The 16,003-nt window shown below is 38.1% G+C and overlaps 1 pseudogene; it reads left to right on the top strand.

Moving 5' to 3' along the window:
* Window positions 1–15,272: 15,272 nt before the first annotated feature.
* On the top strand, window positions 15,273–15,705 carry LOC112321344 (signal recognition particle 19 kDa protein-like; annotated as a pseudogene).
* The last annotated feature ends 298 nt before the right edge of the window (window positions 15,706–16,003 follow it).

Genomic DNA, 16,003 nt, shown 5'->3' with positions numbered 1-16,003 from the left:
ATAAAATTCAGAGCTCATCGATGAAAGAGAAATTCCCCCAACATGGAAATTTTACTTCTGTCTTCAGTCTGTAAACTGCAAAGTAAATTTTATGTACTGTAACTGCATATTTTAATATATGTCTACATACAGGATAAGATGATGAGATCAGGAAATATGATTTTTATTGCCATATTACCTGTATGGGCCAAATTCACAGATGTGTGAGCATTTTGAGAGAGAGACTGAGTGAGAGAAAAGGAGTAAATTCAGAAAAATATGTTAAGAAAAGATGAGAACTTAGGAGAGTAGAGACAGAATGATTTGTGGATTGATGTGGATGAGAAAAGCAACAGGCTCAAAGAATGAGGAACAGGAGAAGTATAGCGATGATAAGGACCTCTGTGCACAAGAAAATGAGATATGAATGCTGGAAAATTTCTTCAGTAAGACAGATCATGGTAATTTTACTCAGTAAGTGTCTGAGGAAACATCCCTTTATTCTTTATCAAAGCCTGAGGTCCAGAAAGAAATAATTTTGCTTTCCTCATTTACTAAAGTGCTAAGAGAGATGGCTCTTACTTGAATTGAGAAATATTAGGAAAGGGATCAGAAAACTCTAAAGGTCAGAGATTAAAGGAAAATGTAGAGAAAAGAGCTATTTAGAACCTGATTAATCAGCTAAACTGCATTAAACTAATTTGATAATGTTATTGTTGACTTGTGACATAACTACATCAATATACAGTCCAGTGTCCTTATTCACCATAGTTATGTTCTAGAAATTCACTGCAAACAGTGAATTAGCAAATATTGGACCACCATTTATAAAGGAAATAGAAGTTTAGGTCCCTGTGAGCCTCTGGCCACAACAAAATCAATACATGTGTGGTTCTGTTCAAAGATACCTTATTTCATATGTATTTTTGATTTATTAACATTGCATCCATGGCAAACAGCGTTATAACTCATACCTGAGTGAAGCTTACCTAACACAGTGTTTTATCTGTAAGCACATCACAGCCTCGTACACTTAGAAACACTGAACAGCACCTCAGCACTATGTGTAGGGGGCATTTAAATAGTAAAATCACCCCCCAAAATTACAAAACTGTGAACAGTGCAGCTCCAAATAAACTGCGAAGGGGATATTTGTTTATATTTTGAGAGGTGAAAAAAGAAGGCAGAGCATTGCTTTGTTTAACCTAAACTAGGAATGCGCATGTAAGACCAGTCAGAACTTTCATCACTCTCTGCATGGCCATAACTGACTATGAAAGTGCCCCAAGCATTGATTTGGGGGTTTTGAGTAAATATTAGTGAGAAGGCAAATTCACATGTATGAAATCCTTGAATAATGAGAATCAGCCCAGGTTGTGCCTCTTATGTTCCTCATCCTGTGGCCTTTTCTGTCAGAGAGAAATAGAAGGGGAAAGCTCACAGACCCAAAAAGAAAATCTTTGGAGAAGGAACTCCGGTAGCTGGGGCTAAGGTGGCAGAGAGCTCATTCATAAAAATTTCCAGGGAACCTTCTTTTTGAGAGCTAACTTAGGGAGACTATTCCTTTCATATATAAAATCACTGATACAGCAATCAAATCTGAGTAGGCTTTCCAAAAGATACAAAAGATAGCGAAAAGACAAAATTAACTTAGGAATCATTTTAATGCCAAATGAAAAATGGCATGCAGATTCCAAGGCCTACAGGAAACTCCAAGAAAGGATTATTTTCTTTCATTCAGTTGGAAGCAGTTAGAAAAAGTTTAAGGAAGGAAGCAGCATCTGGCTTGGAACTTGGTAAGTTGAATGAAGTTTGCTTCACACTAAGGGAAGAATGTGAAGCAAAGCAGGAGAGCAGGAAAGCACCACATGAGAGGCATTCTATTTTAGCTGGGAAATGGAAGGGTGGCAGTAAGTTGGGGCAATTTTTATGGCCTGACCTGTGATATCCGGCTGAGTGGTTGGCACCTAATTCAACAAGAACTTGGCAATCCTCAGATGATATGAGAACAGGTATGAGAGAAGACTGGAGTTGAAGAGGCCACTTTAATAATCTATTATTATATCTATTATTATTAAGAGGCCATTATAATAAGATTATTAATTATAATAATCATTATAATGATCTAGCAAGAAGCAGTGAATTTCTAAACCAGGATACTCGTAGTAGAAGGAAAAAAACAATGCAATTTTGGTGTGGACATATACAAGTTAAAAGAAATTTAATTGACAAAAGTGGGGTGGGTGTGAGACAGGCAAGAATGAGAGGAGGCTCTCAAGGAAGATGGTGGGATTTCAGTTTGGGTAACTGAGAGGGTGGTGGTGCATATTCCTAGTTTAGGCTCAACAAAGCGACACTCTGTCTTCTTTCAGCTCTCAATTATATTTATATTTATATATTTATACATATATATAATGTGGAAAGAGATAAAGAGAGATGATGAGTGAGGTTTTAGACAAGATGAATTTTAAATGCTCCCAATCCATCCAAATACAAACTGAAGAGAGAAGAAAAGGATCTATCATTGTAGATGAAAAAGAAATCAGAAATATAAATTTGGGAGTGAGCTCCATGGAGGGAAGAGAAGGCATAGGGAAAGAAGAGAAAAATATAGGGAATTGGACTTATGTTTATCTACATTTAAGGAAAGGGAAAATGAGTTAACAAAGAAGACAGGCAGGAATTGTCCAGCAATAAAGAGTTGTCATCAGACAGAAATTTTTTATTATTACACTGTACGTGCAAATATCAGCACTTCAGCTGCTGCTCTACACAAACAAAACTAAAAATGCATTTTCTTTGTTGCTATAGAACAGAATATTAAGACATTCTTATCATCCATCAATTCATCTTTGTGACTTAACAAATACATGGCTAGAATATATTCTACTAGAAAATTTTTAATTGTTCTGTCACATATCATCTTTACATATATTAGTAGAATATTTTCTACTAAATATCACTTAAGACCTTTCAATTATGAGAGTAGAAGGAGAGGATCCTTTAGTAATAGTGTTGGTGAATATTAGAATGAAAATCCTTGAGCTCCCTGTCTTATGAAATAAGTCTTTTTGTGTGCATGAAATACAGTTCAACATTAACCATTTTCTACAAAATGGGGGTCAAATCCAAGAGTAATCTTCATACAAAGTTATTTTAGGTGCATAATGCCTGTAAAATTATAGTTGTGCCTTGTCCCAAAGTTGAGAGTCTTTCAACATTTTTATCATAAGCCACATTTTTCAGGAGCAATAATTCAGCTACAGAAATTTGCTTTGGGACAAAACTTACAATACCCAATTTCAATCTGTTTTAGTTATAACCAGTTCAAATAAAGCTAGAAAAATGTTTGCATTCTACCTTTCTCATTTTTTATCTGTAGTTTTAAGTTTAAAGAACCAATTTCAGGCATTTACACCCATTTTTCATTTTTTAGAAATCTTTATCTTTGGAATTTTTGATATATAGCAAAAAAGATCAAAAGAAATTTAATGAGTAATTAGTGTCTCAGGAGAAGGATAAAGAGGTGCTGAATCTCTCACAGCCAACTCACCCTCCAAAATCCAGGTAAGGTCAGTAGATACTGAAATTCATTACAATGTAGTGACATTTACTTTCAGTGAAGAGCTTTTATTGAGTGATAATAGAATACCTAATTGAGGCCAATAGCATAGAAAGACATGGAAAAAATTAAACATAAATAGTTCACTATACAATGAGGTGATAATCTGGCATTTTATGTAAGAAAAAAAGCTATTCTGAAACAATGGCAGCAGATTATATCTCACATATTTATTTGTTTACTTACACACATATAAACTACCTTTCCCTCATGAGATGTATCATGTTAGTGGCTATAAAGATATTTAAATGTAAATGATTATAAACTACTGTTGTAATACCAAGTCCTGGAGAAGATGTGCAGAATAGGGTGTTTTGAACAACCTAAGAGTTAATATACTTTCTTAGCATGTAAATTACTCTTTGACAAGATGAGGGACAACAAATGTGATCATTGCCTTGATTATTCCTGTTAACACAGCCATATCCCCTCAGGGTAATCTTTCTTCGTGTACATGTTGCACGCTGTCTCCTATCTTTTGCATACTCCACTTTCATCGATCAGGCAGTACCACCTGAAGTACACACAAAGAGGTCTTCTCATGCCTGGCAAAGAGCAGGGACTCAAAACTGCTCCCTGTTACCTTCGTGCTTCCATCTTCCCTTCTATCATCAAACACATCCATGCCCTATAACAGGTCTTCAAACACTATGTGTAAGCTGCACTTTTGACTGTCTTCCACAACATACCTGGGCCAGATATAATAGGCATGAGGTCCTGATACAAGAAAGAAAATCAGGCTTGAGAGCTAAGGTGTTCAAAATGAAAGATAAGTTTTGGTGAACAGTCACAAGATGAAAACCATTCAAGATTTTAATCTTCCTACTAGCCAGCTATTTCTAACCTGTCTGAGCCTGAGTTTTCTTTTTTTTTTATTGTTATTCAATTACAGTTGTATGCCTTTTCTCCCCTTCCCTCCCCCAACCCCAGCTGAACCCACCTCGAGCCTGAGTTTTCTTATGTGCAAAATAAAAACAATGGATCAGAAGCTTTTTAAGATCCTTTCTAGCTCTAAAATTCTGGACTTCTTGTGGAAAAGTCCAGTTAGGTACATTTTTCTATTATTTAGCCCAATTAAACTCACATAGATAACAGCTTTCTCCCCCAACCACCCCCCCCCAAGACATTTTACTATCCTGACTAAGCAGGATATGATTTGGTAAAAATCAGATTGTTACTAAATTTTATGTTTTGCTAATTCATGTACAACCAGACATTAGAGGGCTCCCTTCCCAAAAAGAGGCAGCTGACCATTTGACCATTTCCTGGGTGCACAGCATTAACACAAAGGAGCAAAAAGGGAGAGAGATTCTTACTGAAATCCCTCATTCTCATAAATTTAAAACTAACCCATTGGAAAATTCAGTGGCTTTTGTGGGTAGCTGTGCATGTGAAATGCAAGCTTGTTAAGTAAGAGCTTAAACCAATATTCATAATTTGATGTCAGTCAGATTCCTTTTCCTTCCCCTTTCCCAGCGAAGTATGATCAAAAAGGGGTTATAAATATGAGAGAAGGAAGAAAAAGAATCTATGTATGTTTGACTGATCTCTAGCTCATTGTAAAAAACGTACCAGAAATTTTAAAGTGCCAGCATCTGAGGATCCTAAGAGAATTTGGCCACAGAATTTGCTTATCCTCTTAGTTATCCAATTAGAATATGGAAAAAATTAAAAGACAATTGAAACACACCCAGTTCTTTTCCACCTTCAGAAACAGGTCAAACAACACGACTGTAAAAATTTCTGTTTTTTCTCTGTAAATTAGGGTTACTATCAGTCGATCTGGGAACCATGGCCCTGCCCCTACCCTGCTGAATTACTGAGGGAGAATAGGGATGTCCCTTCACACCAGGACATAAGGATGTAACTAAAAATGTGGAAATAATTCAAGTAGTAGTACAAAAGCAAGGATACCACAGCAACGAGTAAAGATTAGGCACTTTTAGAAAGTAGGGACATCAGATCCCCAAAGTATCTCTCGCTCTCCCTCCGTGAAGGCTTGTTTTGGAGACTCTGCATTGTGAACAAAGATCCCAGGCAACCATGTGCCTCTAGAATACATGGCCGCTTCTTTATGAAAGCAGCTTTGAGGTCAGGAAGTATCATTTCAATTTGGCACCACAGTACAGTACTGATCACACTATAAATATTGAAAACAGAGGAAATTTAATGCAAGGAATTATACAGTTGATAGAATTGCTGAGAAACCAAAGTAGACCAAGTGAAGCAACCCAGAAATTGGCAAAAGCAGGAGGCCACTCCCTAGGCTGGAGAAACAAAAATGAAGGAAAGTAGTATCTGAATGCAGAGAGTGATGCCACCCAACAGAGACTAGAATCACTGCAGCCTGTCCAGCAGGGGATGTATTCACAAAGTTTGTGCAGCCCCCTGATGCAGAAAGAGCAGAGAAATACCCTGGTGGCTCCCTTCCTCCTGCCCTTCAACCTCCTGCCACTGCCTCCCACTGCCCAAACCCAGAAGGAATATGGTCAGGTGGGAACCTGAGAAATCCAGACTGCTGGGATCCACTTCCCTGAGGCAAAGAGCAGAGCTGAGGAAGGGCAAGGAATGGATCCAAGAGCATAGGAATGGAGAAGTAGGATGAGTATTTTCATGTGCTCATTAACGTGCATAAAGAGAGAGTACCCGCTGTGGGCCAGGCCATGATCACTGGGGTGGAAATATCACCAATGCACAGGCCCCGGGGAAGTTAGTGTGGTGGAAGGGACAGATATGTAAGCACTTAATTACCACCCACCATGAGAAGTGATAAGATACATCAGAACTCAGAAAGGAATTGCAGTCTGGAAAAGAGTGCTTTTCTTAGAACAAGTGTGCTCCTTGAATGTCCTCGGGAAAAATATTAAAATGGTATCTCTCAAGTGGGAAACACAGACTCTGTATTCTTATTGCAGAATCTCTTCTTTTAAAAACCCATAAAAAGTCCTAAAGGAATTATTGTTGCTCTTTTTATTTCTTGCTCCCCAAGATCAAATGACTTCTGTCATCGTTGAGGGATTTTGACTGTCTCTGGAAAATGATGTCTGGAGTAACCCAACCAAAATGAATACTGTGGTAAGTAGGCCATTAGGCTGGAAAGACCACAGCCGAAGTGCCTTTGTAGACTATACCAGTCAAGTAGGGAGTGAAGAGAATGAGAACAAAGTCGGCCTTTGCAAATGTAAAGAGATTTTCCAGTAAAGTGACAATAATTTAATTACAAAAATGCTTCTGATACAGCTACCCATGAAATCTTTTTTGGCAAAAAGACTGACAGATTAAGTACAGCAGGCTAAGTGACTAGTGATAGGTTTGAATTAGAGCCAGATTAAAGGTACTATACCGGCTTTCCACACAGGGTGCTCAAGGCAGCAGGCTTTTGATCAAGTCTAAACCCTTCCACTAGCATATAATCTGAGGCCACCATGTTCCGTCAGAGCACATGAACAAGTTTTAAGTCATGGGCTGAACACTGACATTATTCTCTCCTAATTAATTTATCATTAGTACAAAATATTAACATGAGTTGGATTGATTTCTATGGCAAAAGCAAATGCTACTGCAATCACACTAGACGTCACAACTACAGAATGATCATGTTTAAAGAGCAAATGATGCTCACCATGGAGAGCCACAGTAGCATTTCTACCCTTCATTGCCCCACAGGGCTTTTGTTTTGGACCCAAAGTCTTAACAGCCCATGAAGGCTGATAAACACCTTTCCTTTAATAGCGGACTAAGAATACAATCATCATTAAGTGATTTTTAAGCCTGAGTGTGACCCCATTTATATTCAATTGATTTTTAAAAATGAGGCTTTGTATTTTACTGGGAACCATCCAGATTTTTATTTAAAACAGAAATGGTTTAAAAAAACTAAAAAAAATACTACACAGTTTCTGTTCTGGACCATTAATTTTTCAGTCAGATCTAACTATCATTTAATTGGTTCCTGATGCTAAAACTTGGATTCCACTTTAAACGCTTGAAACTAGAGCATATAGAATAATTTGTTATGCTGAGCTATTCATCCCAAATGTCCAGGGAAAATAAACCAATCTCAAAATAAAACTGGGCTACTTTCTGTGATGACACAAAATTAATAACATAGTCAAAGAAATAAACCTTGAATCCATGTTTGTTCCTCCCAAAAAATCATTAGCGTTTCCATGATGAAGTAATATTTAATTCATAAGTTTAATATAAAAAGATGTCTGTTGACTAAAAAAACAAAAATTCTGTAACATAACCTTTAGAAGTTCTGCCTAATTTAACAAGACTCAAAATCATAATTCAGATAAATCTGTTTTTCTTGGGTATGTAAATGACTTTTGAGTGCTCCTTATTTTTTCTATATATAGAGCAATTAAAACTAGTTCTGGTAATATTTTAATCCTCTGATAAATTTCTAGGACGAAATTTTAACTTTCCAAAGATTTTGAGGCAGTCTATGTTGTTACTCAACAACTTCAACTCTAAGAAAGGAAATACTTTATAGACCAACTTTTATTTTTTTGGTAAGAGTAGGAAAACAATTATTGGGTAACTTGGGAATTTAACCAGAAAAGTGGCTTGAGAGATCTGCATTGTAAATAGGTTTCTGTTCACAACAAACAGTCAATTTGTAATCTGGCTCAACTAACCAGGTCAGAAAAACAACCTCTGAACAGGAGGAATTCCACACATGCAGATAAGCACTAGTGAAAATCCTTGGGAAATAACTGCTAGTTCAGCATGCACCCATGCAATTTGGTAACCAGTCCTCTGGAGTGCGACAAATTAGTTAGATAATTGCTCTAACCTGAATGTAGCCCTAGAGGTGCTAAAATCCAAAATTCTTTGGAGCTTCTTAAGGACACTTTGTAGGTCCTCAGCTATTGACCTTGAGCAATGTTTCTGTAGCTTCAGTAATCGCAAACTATTTTATAAATAAAGAGCTCTCCTTACCACTGAAATGAAGTTTAAAGGCAATATAGCTAAGCTATTTTGCAGTGATGGAAACTGCAAAAGAAAAAGAATATAATATGCAATTTATTGGAGGGGTGGGGAGAAAATGCAGACAACTGTAATTGAATAGCAATAAAAAAAGTTTAATTTAAAAAATTTATTTAATTAGAGAAGATTGGGCAAATAGTTTCCTAGTCTCCCAAAACTGTTTTAGAAATATATTAATAAAATGTGTCCTTACTGTTATTTTAACTCTAACCCCCAAACAATATTTTCATCCAGATACAAAGTACTAGCTAAGTATGTATTTTTTAATTTTTTCTTTTAACCAGCTCCTCATTAGTTGTTTTCAGTTAATTTTCTTTTCTATTCGTGTTTTGAGTAGCAGTATTAGAAGCATTTTTATAACTAAATGATTGTTGCTTTACTGGAAAAATCTCCTTATGCTTGCAACGGCTGACTTTGTTCTCATTCTCCTCACCCTTTATTTGACTTTTAGTCTATGAAGGCATTTTGACTTGACTGTGTGTCTTTCCAACCTAATGGCCTCCCCAACAACATATCACAATATTTGTGTTGATTTAACTGTCTCTCCTGGTTCTTCTTTCGAGCAACAGCTTCCATGGGCAACATGATTTGTTAGCTTCAGGATATAGTCTGACATAGTACCAAGAATTCATCATCTTCCCCCTCCCCCATCCCTGAAACCTCTTCCACCTCTGGTACTACCTACATCAATGAACAGGGCCAGGACACAAGACGGAAAACTGGCCAGATTCAGAGACTCCCATTGCTCCCTCAACCCCCATATCTAGTCATCCAAAAAGGCCTGCCCAGTCAGCCCCCAAGTGTGCCTCCAAGTCATCTCATTTTTATCCTTTGCCCGTTGTCTTTGATGAGGCTCTTACAATTTTTTGCCTGGACTACTGCAATACTCCCTTATATTGCCTCTGTACATTCCTGCTCTTCCCTTCTGTTTTAACACTAACCATGCAGGTCCCTCCACTTTATAAAATCACCAGTGGCCCCAATGCCTACAGTCTGCAATCTGAACTCCTCTGCAGGCCTTACAAGACCTTCTGGGCCCCATCTCTGACCAATCTCCGTATTTATTCTACTTTGTTTGTCCTCAGATTTCTCATTTTCTTTTTATCTTTGAGTTTGCATAGATGATCTTTACCATCCCACGCTGTAATGTCTGTGTAGAGGATTCCTTACAGATTCAGGTTCTGCTGCTTCCTATAAGGAACCCCCAATCTCCACCCTGGCAGGAGGGCTTTCCCTGTCCTACCTTCCTGGGCACTACTGCTCCTACTTTCAGAGCACTCACCCCTCTGCCAGGGAATTAGCAGTTCACGAATAGTTGTGAGTTCCCTGAGGCCTGGGATGTTTTCTTATCAGTTTTTGTATTCCTAGCACCTAATTCAAGTCCTAAAAATCAGAAGGGGGCAGGAAGTTTGAAGAAGGAAAAGAGGAAGACAGAAAAGGAAAGGAAGAAGGAGAGAAGGTAGAAAGGAAAGAACAAAGAAAAGGAAGGAGCCAGAGAGACAGATACCCATGTTAGAACAAATACTTGCAGCCAGCTGAGAACCGACTACTGAAAAGCTGCATAGTGAAACATCCCGATGCTTGCAGGAATACCTCCTGAGCCTATACTTGGAAGCTGTGCATGAGGCATGAAAAAAAAAGACTTGAAAAAGACAGTATAGCCCTTTCTAACATATCTGAGTCATATGTTGAGATTGGTTTCTGAAACCAATAGTATCTGAAAGTAAAGAAAATAATGAATGCCAGAATGGTGTGGGGAGGGGGGCGAGATTTTTCTCCAAAATACACCCTAGAGTTTAAAAGGGAGGGGTGAAGATAAAGATTGACTAGACGTGAGGGGAGCCAAAAAATCACCTTCTCCCCCCTTCAAAAGGCATCAGAGAAAGGAAAGGGGGATTGGACATTAATGGAAAAAAATCAAGCACTCTGATTACATGTTACATATTTTTTTACTCACTCAGAAGGCAGGGGGGAGGGGTTGAAGGATGTGTTTTTACTAATGATTAATCTCTTTCTCTCTGTGTTTTTCAACCTGGTGACATTGTTGAACTTGGGGGAGGGGAGAGGAGAATTAAAGTAGCAAAAAGTAAGTTTTCTCTGATTCTACTAGGACGATATCCTTAACAAAAGTTTCCCTTGGTTGTTCATTTTTATGTACCCATTGAAATTTCTGTTAGAGAAGGTTTTCCTTTTATAACTTGGCACCTAAACATTCTTTGTCTACTTACTGTGAAGAGTCATCAAATAAAGGATGTTACAGAACATCATCATCCCAAAAGCAATTTATAATAGATAAGACATCTTAAGTTTTGTCTGCTTAAAAAAAGTAATACTTCTGAGGTGATCACTTGTTAAAACATTTGAGAAAGATATGAATGTCTTACTCTAAGGGAGTCTGTTCTTCCTATATGGTGGCAAAAAAAAAAAAGCCTAAAGACACAGCAGGAATAAATAATTCTCAGTGATTTATTTACAGAGCGCTGAAGTGTATGGTTCTGAACAAGATATTTCCCAGAGCTGCGGCAACAGCCTGACACAGCACCAGGCCCGTTTCAAGCTCCCAGCTACGCTTCCACAGACGCTTACCTCTGTTTTCCATGCTACATTTCCTGCTCCAGGGTCAGCAACTTATTTCAGTTACTTTTTTCTCTACCCCATATGTCTATCTATCAAGCTAAACCTCTGGGGTCTCAGTTTTGGTGACAAGGATGAGACTGACTCAGAGCCATTTAATCACAAGTCAACCCAGACACTCACCTGTGTTTTATCACTGATGTACTGCCCAACCCAAATAAGCAATTTAACATTCATCCTTCATTCAACATACATGTAATGAGAAACTACTGTGTGCCTAGCATGGCACAGACTCCTGTGGGGCAAAGGTTGACAACTACTGCTCTTCAGTGTGAACCCATGATGGCAACACTAGGTAACAAATGCTATAAAAGAAGAAACAGAAAGCAAGGATGAGAGAGGGAGGGGAGCCAACACTAACACCTTTCTCCAGAGCAAACAGAAGTTTGCCTTCAAAGAAGAGTGACTGTACTTAATTGAGACCTAGCACTTCGCTGTATGTCTGAGGCTCCTGTTCCACCCAAAGGCAATCCCATTTCCAAAGCACGAAGTCACGAGCCACAATCTAACAGTGGAAGCCACAATCTCGAAAATTGCTTACAAAGACTCTGCTTCAGAGTAATTAGCCTCAGGAATATATTCCTGATATATATTTTTTATCACTAGCTTTAAGACAAGTGTAAGAATTAATTTGTAACTAAAATATTATCTATTTAATAGAGAAATATCAATCTATGAGAAACAAGTGGTCTCTGCCTTATTAGAGAAACCATGTACTTTTTGGCACTTAAGAATATTGTATCACTTTAATACTTGAGATTATGGAAGTGTTACTGTCTATTTTAATGAGAGTTTTCTCCCCATTTACCTATCTTAAGCAGTTACTATATTAGTAAAGAGAAAGAACATTAAACCTGAGGTTAAAATGAATCACAGTGATTCCAATGAAAATTGTGTTGAATGTATGCATGGAATTATTTAGATTAACATTACTCACAGCAAAAATACCAAAAAGACATTCCATGCGACAGGAAATTTGGGGTTCTCACCACTGTTCAGAGCACGTACACACACTATCCAGTAGTTATGTTATATAGTAAAGGTGCTGTCAAACATCGTGTATACAGCAACATTAAATATGGGTCTGGAAGCCAGTTAGAAAATCCCTAAACTGAGTTTATTTGAGGGCTTAACAATATAAATTTCAGAAAAAGAGAGAATCTCCTAGAGAAACTCCTCTCCAATGTAACACTACAAACAGCCATCCAGAAACATATTTCATCAGCTGAGTAAGATCCCTCTGGCAGGCCATCTCCCAAGGGTAAGCCACAACATCTGTAACATCTCCAGCTCTGGGAGAAAGATGACATTCTCTGAATCCTGAAGGAACCATATTTTCCCCTTAGAACAAAAAGCATCATCCCAGAGCACAGGCCTTGTCAGCTTTATTACCACTGTCAAACCCCATCCTCTCCTTCCCCCAAATCATCTGCTGTCACACATATACACACACACACAGAAATCGCCATAAAGAGAAATCACCATATAATTTCTTTAAAAATAATCATATCATTCATTGAGACTTTTCAGAGTCAAATAAATAATTAAGGCTGTCTGATCTCTGGGTTGGTTAGACTTTCACTTTTTGCTTTTTTCCATTGAAAAATGAAAAAGGCATCTATAGTAGATCCTGAAGCTGCTCACTCTCAATGTCTTTCTTGGGAACAGAAGTCTGATTTTTACTTGGACACAGTGCTCCCAAAATTAAAAAGAATGTTTCCCAGCCTCCTTTCAGCTAGATGTGACCACATGACAAAGCTCTGCCCAAGTTAAGTGAGTGATTTCGGGCTACCTGTTGAAAGGACCTATCTCAGATGGGAGACCTCTTTGTCTTCCGGCCTTCCCTCCTCCTGACTTGCAACACAGCTATGATGACTAGAGCTGTCCCAAACAGATGGCCCAAGAGGCCATCTTGGACCATAAGGTGACTCTGAAAATGTAAATCAGGCCAAGGATATTATCTTAGTTGTGGTAAGCTAAGCTACTGTAGAGAGAAAATCCAGACTCGGTGACTTAGAAAACAGATTACTTCTCTCTTGTGCACTGGGTCTTGTGTACTTGTGCACTGGGTTGCTTGAGAGCTCCTGGCAATGGGCAGTTTTGCGCTACTCATTCAAGAACTCCAGCTCATGGTGTCATCTTTGTTGTGTGGCTTCCAAGGGCACTCACTATACAGCCAAGGCAGAGAACTGGAAGCCAGGATGTAGAAGGAAATCGAATGGAAGGCCAGGATCAGAGATCTTTTCCTAGGCGGTGAGGAAGAAGCTGCCAAAATCCTTTCTCCACACATTCCACTAGCAAGATCTTCATCACATGGCCCCATTCAGCTACAGGGGAGACTAGGAAATTCAGTGCCTAGCTGGACAGCCACATTTTAGTTACAATTCTATTACTATGGAAGAAGAAAAGAAACAGATTTTAATAAACAGATGCCAGCCTCTGGACAGATGGTAAGGCAGGATGGTAAGAGTCTGGGCCCTGATGGCATTTTGGGGACTGTGCTCTATACTGACTCCGTCTACGTTTCTTTTATTTGAGAGAAAAATCCATTTTGTGTTAAGCCACTTTTATTTTATAGTGTTCTTTTTTCTTTGCCTTCAAACATTATTCTAAATGGTACAAATTATCAGATTTTACCTTTAAACACAGAAACATTTGGTTTATGAGAACAAAATACATATTGGTCAATTAAACAATTATGATACTTACATTATAAAGGATTGCTCTAACAGGTTATTGGAAATTATGGCTGTAATTTTGAATTTGATTTTAAAATAGAGCTTTTCCTTATCTTTCCTTATAGTATTTGCCCATTTACTTGAAAGATACCATGTAATTTCTCTGTGGACTAAATATTAATAATATTGGTACAAAAACTGAGATTTATTTAAACAGTGAAATAAAGTCTAGACTTAGCAATTATCTGGTAGTTGACATCTGTTTAATCCAGTTATTTTAATATATCATCTACTCAGTTCTCCATTTTTGAGTTATGATTTTAAAAATAGAAAGAATCACTTACCTAATTGATAAAAATAAATGATATCAGCACAGACACATTAAACTTAAATGACTTGAAAATCTCCTTGTTAACATCAGTGGGAACCAGAAGACACAGTTCTGGCATTATGGTCCAGAACTCACCAATCTGATCTCAAGCAAGTCCCTTACTTGCTTTTGATCCTATTTTTCTGATTTATTAAAGCGATGGTTCAAATCAAAAATCTCTATAATCTTGTTCTACTCTACTGATTATTTTCCCAGTTCTAAAGTTCCCCTGACCCTGAGACTACAAGGTCAAGCTTTGTATGACCACACATATAGAGCAAATGGCATAACCTCTTACTGAGATCCTTAGGAACAGGGGAGTTGTCCATGTCAGAAATGGTTACACAATGGGGGATTCGTAAGGCTGTGTTCTCTACTCTCCATGACAACTTTTAGTAACACTGACAGTTACCTTTTACTGGGAGTGTATTATTTGCCAGGCCATGTGCCAAGTGAATTACACACAATATCTCAGTTAATCCTCCTGACAACTCTGTGAGGGCAGTGGTATTATCCCCATTGCACAGATGAGGAATTGGAGGCTTAGAGTGATTAAGTAATTTGCCTGAGCCACACAGAATATAGACTAGAACCCAGGTCGGCCTGGCAAACTGCTCTCTCACCCCTACTCTTGGGCATGCCATCGGAGTCACCCATATTTCATTACACCATGAAGTCTCCATAGTAAACATTCTTTGTGTCTCTCCCGACTCCATGCCCTTACTTCTCCTAGTAATAGACGTGAACATTGATTGAGCACTCGCCACAGAGTTCTGCTCTTCAAATAGATTGTTTCATTTCACAACAGTCCTCTGAGATAGGTATGCTAATATTCTCCCCAGGGAAGGACACTGAGGTACAGAACAGGTAAGTATATTGCCCAAGCTACCAGCTAGTAAGTGAAAAAAAAAATGTTTGAACCTAATTCTAATTCCAAAGTAAATAAAAGTATTTAAATTCTGGTAACATTCTGGCCATGTAGACACTGCTGAAGATGGCTTGTGTGGCGTTGCGAACTCTGGCCGACCAGGACAGGTTTATTTGTATATATCCAGCTTATTTAAATAACAAGAAGACCATTGCAGAGGGCTGGAAGGCCGGCGAATCCCCATAAGTAAGGCTGTTGAAAATCCTACAGCTACAGAGATTCAAGATGTGTGCTCAGCAGTTGGACTTAATGTCTTTCTTGAGAAAAAACAAAATGTACTCCAGAGAATGGAATCGTGATGCTCAGTATAGGGGCAGAGTAGGGGTCCAACTTAAACAGGAAGATGGCAGCCTCTGTCTTATACAGTTCCCATCACATAAGTCAGTAATGTTGTATGCAGCGGAAATGATTCCTAAACTAAAAACAAGGACACAAAAAACAGGAGGTGGTGACCAAAGTCTTTAGCAAGGAGAGGGAAGTAAAAAAAGGAAAGGAAAGAAGTGACTTGGTATGAGAAGCAAGTATGCGATACTACTGCAAGAGATATGAATGGAGGTTTCTAATTTGTATCTGAGAGACACAGGAGCTTTTGGTTTGTATCATTTAACTGACTGAACATTTGTGCCTCCCAACTCCAGCATCAGAGTTGACAATGAAATAAATTTACATCAGAAGTTTGCATCTAGTTTTTATGCAGTATAAAAGAAAAACAATTTTTTTTTTTTGCCTTTCAATGCAGAGTTTTTGTGGAAGAGAGAAGCTTATTTTTAATGGATAATGGACTCTACCATAAGTTA

Source organism: Desmodus rotundus, chromosome 4, assembly GCF_022682495.2.
Source record: "Desmodus rotundus isolate HL8 chromosome 4, HLdesRot8A.1, whole genome shotgun sequence".
Lineage (NCBI taxonomy): Eukaryota > Metazoa > Chordata > Mammalia > Chiroptera > Phyllostomidae > Desmodus > Desmodus rotundus.
This window is presented reverse-complemented; position numbering and strand designations above follow the sequence as displayed.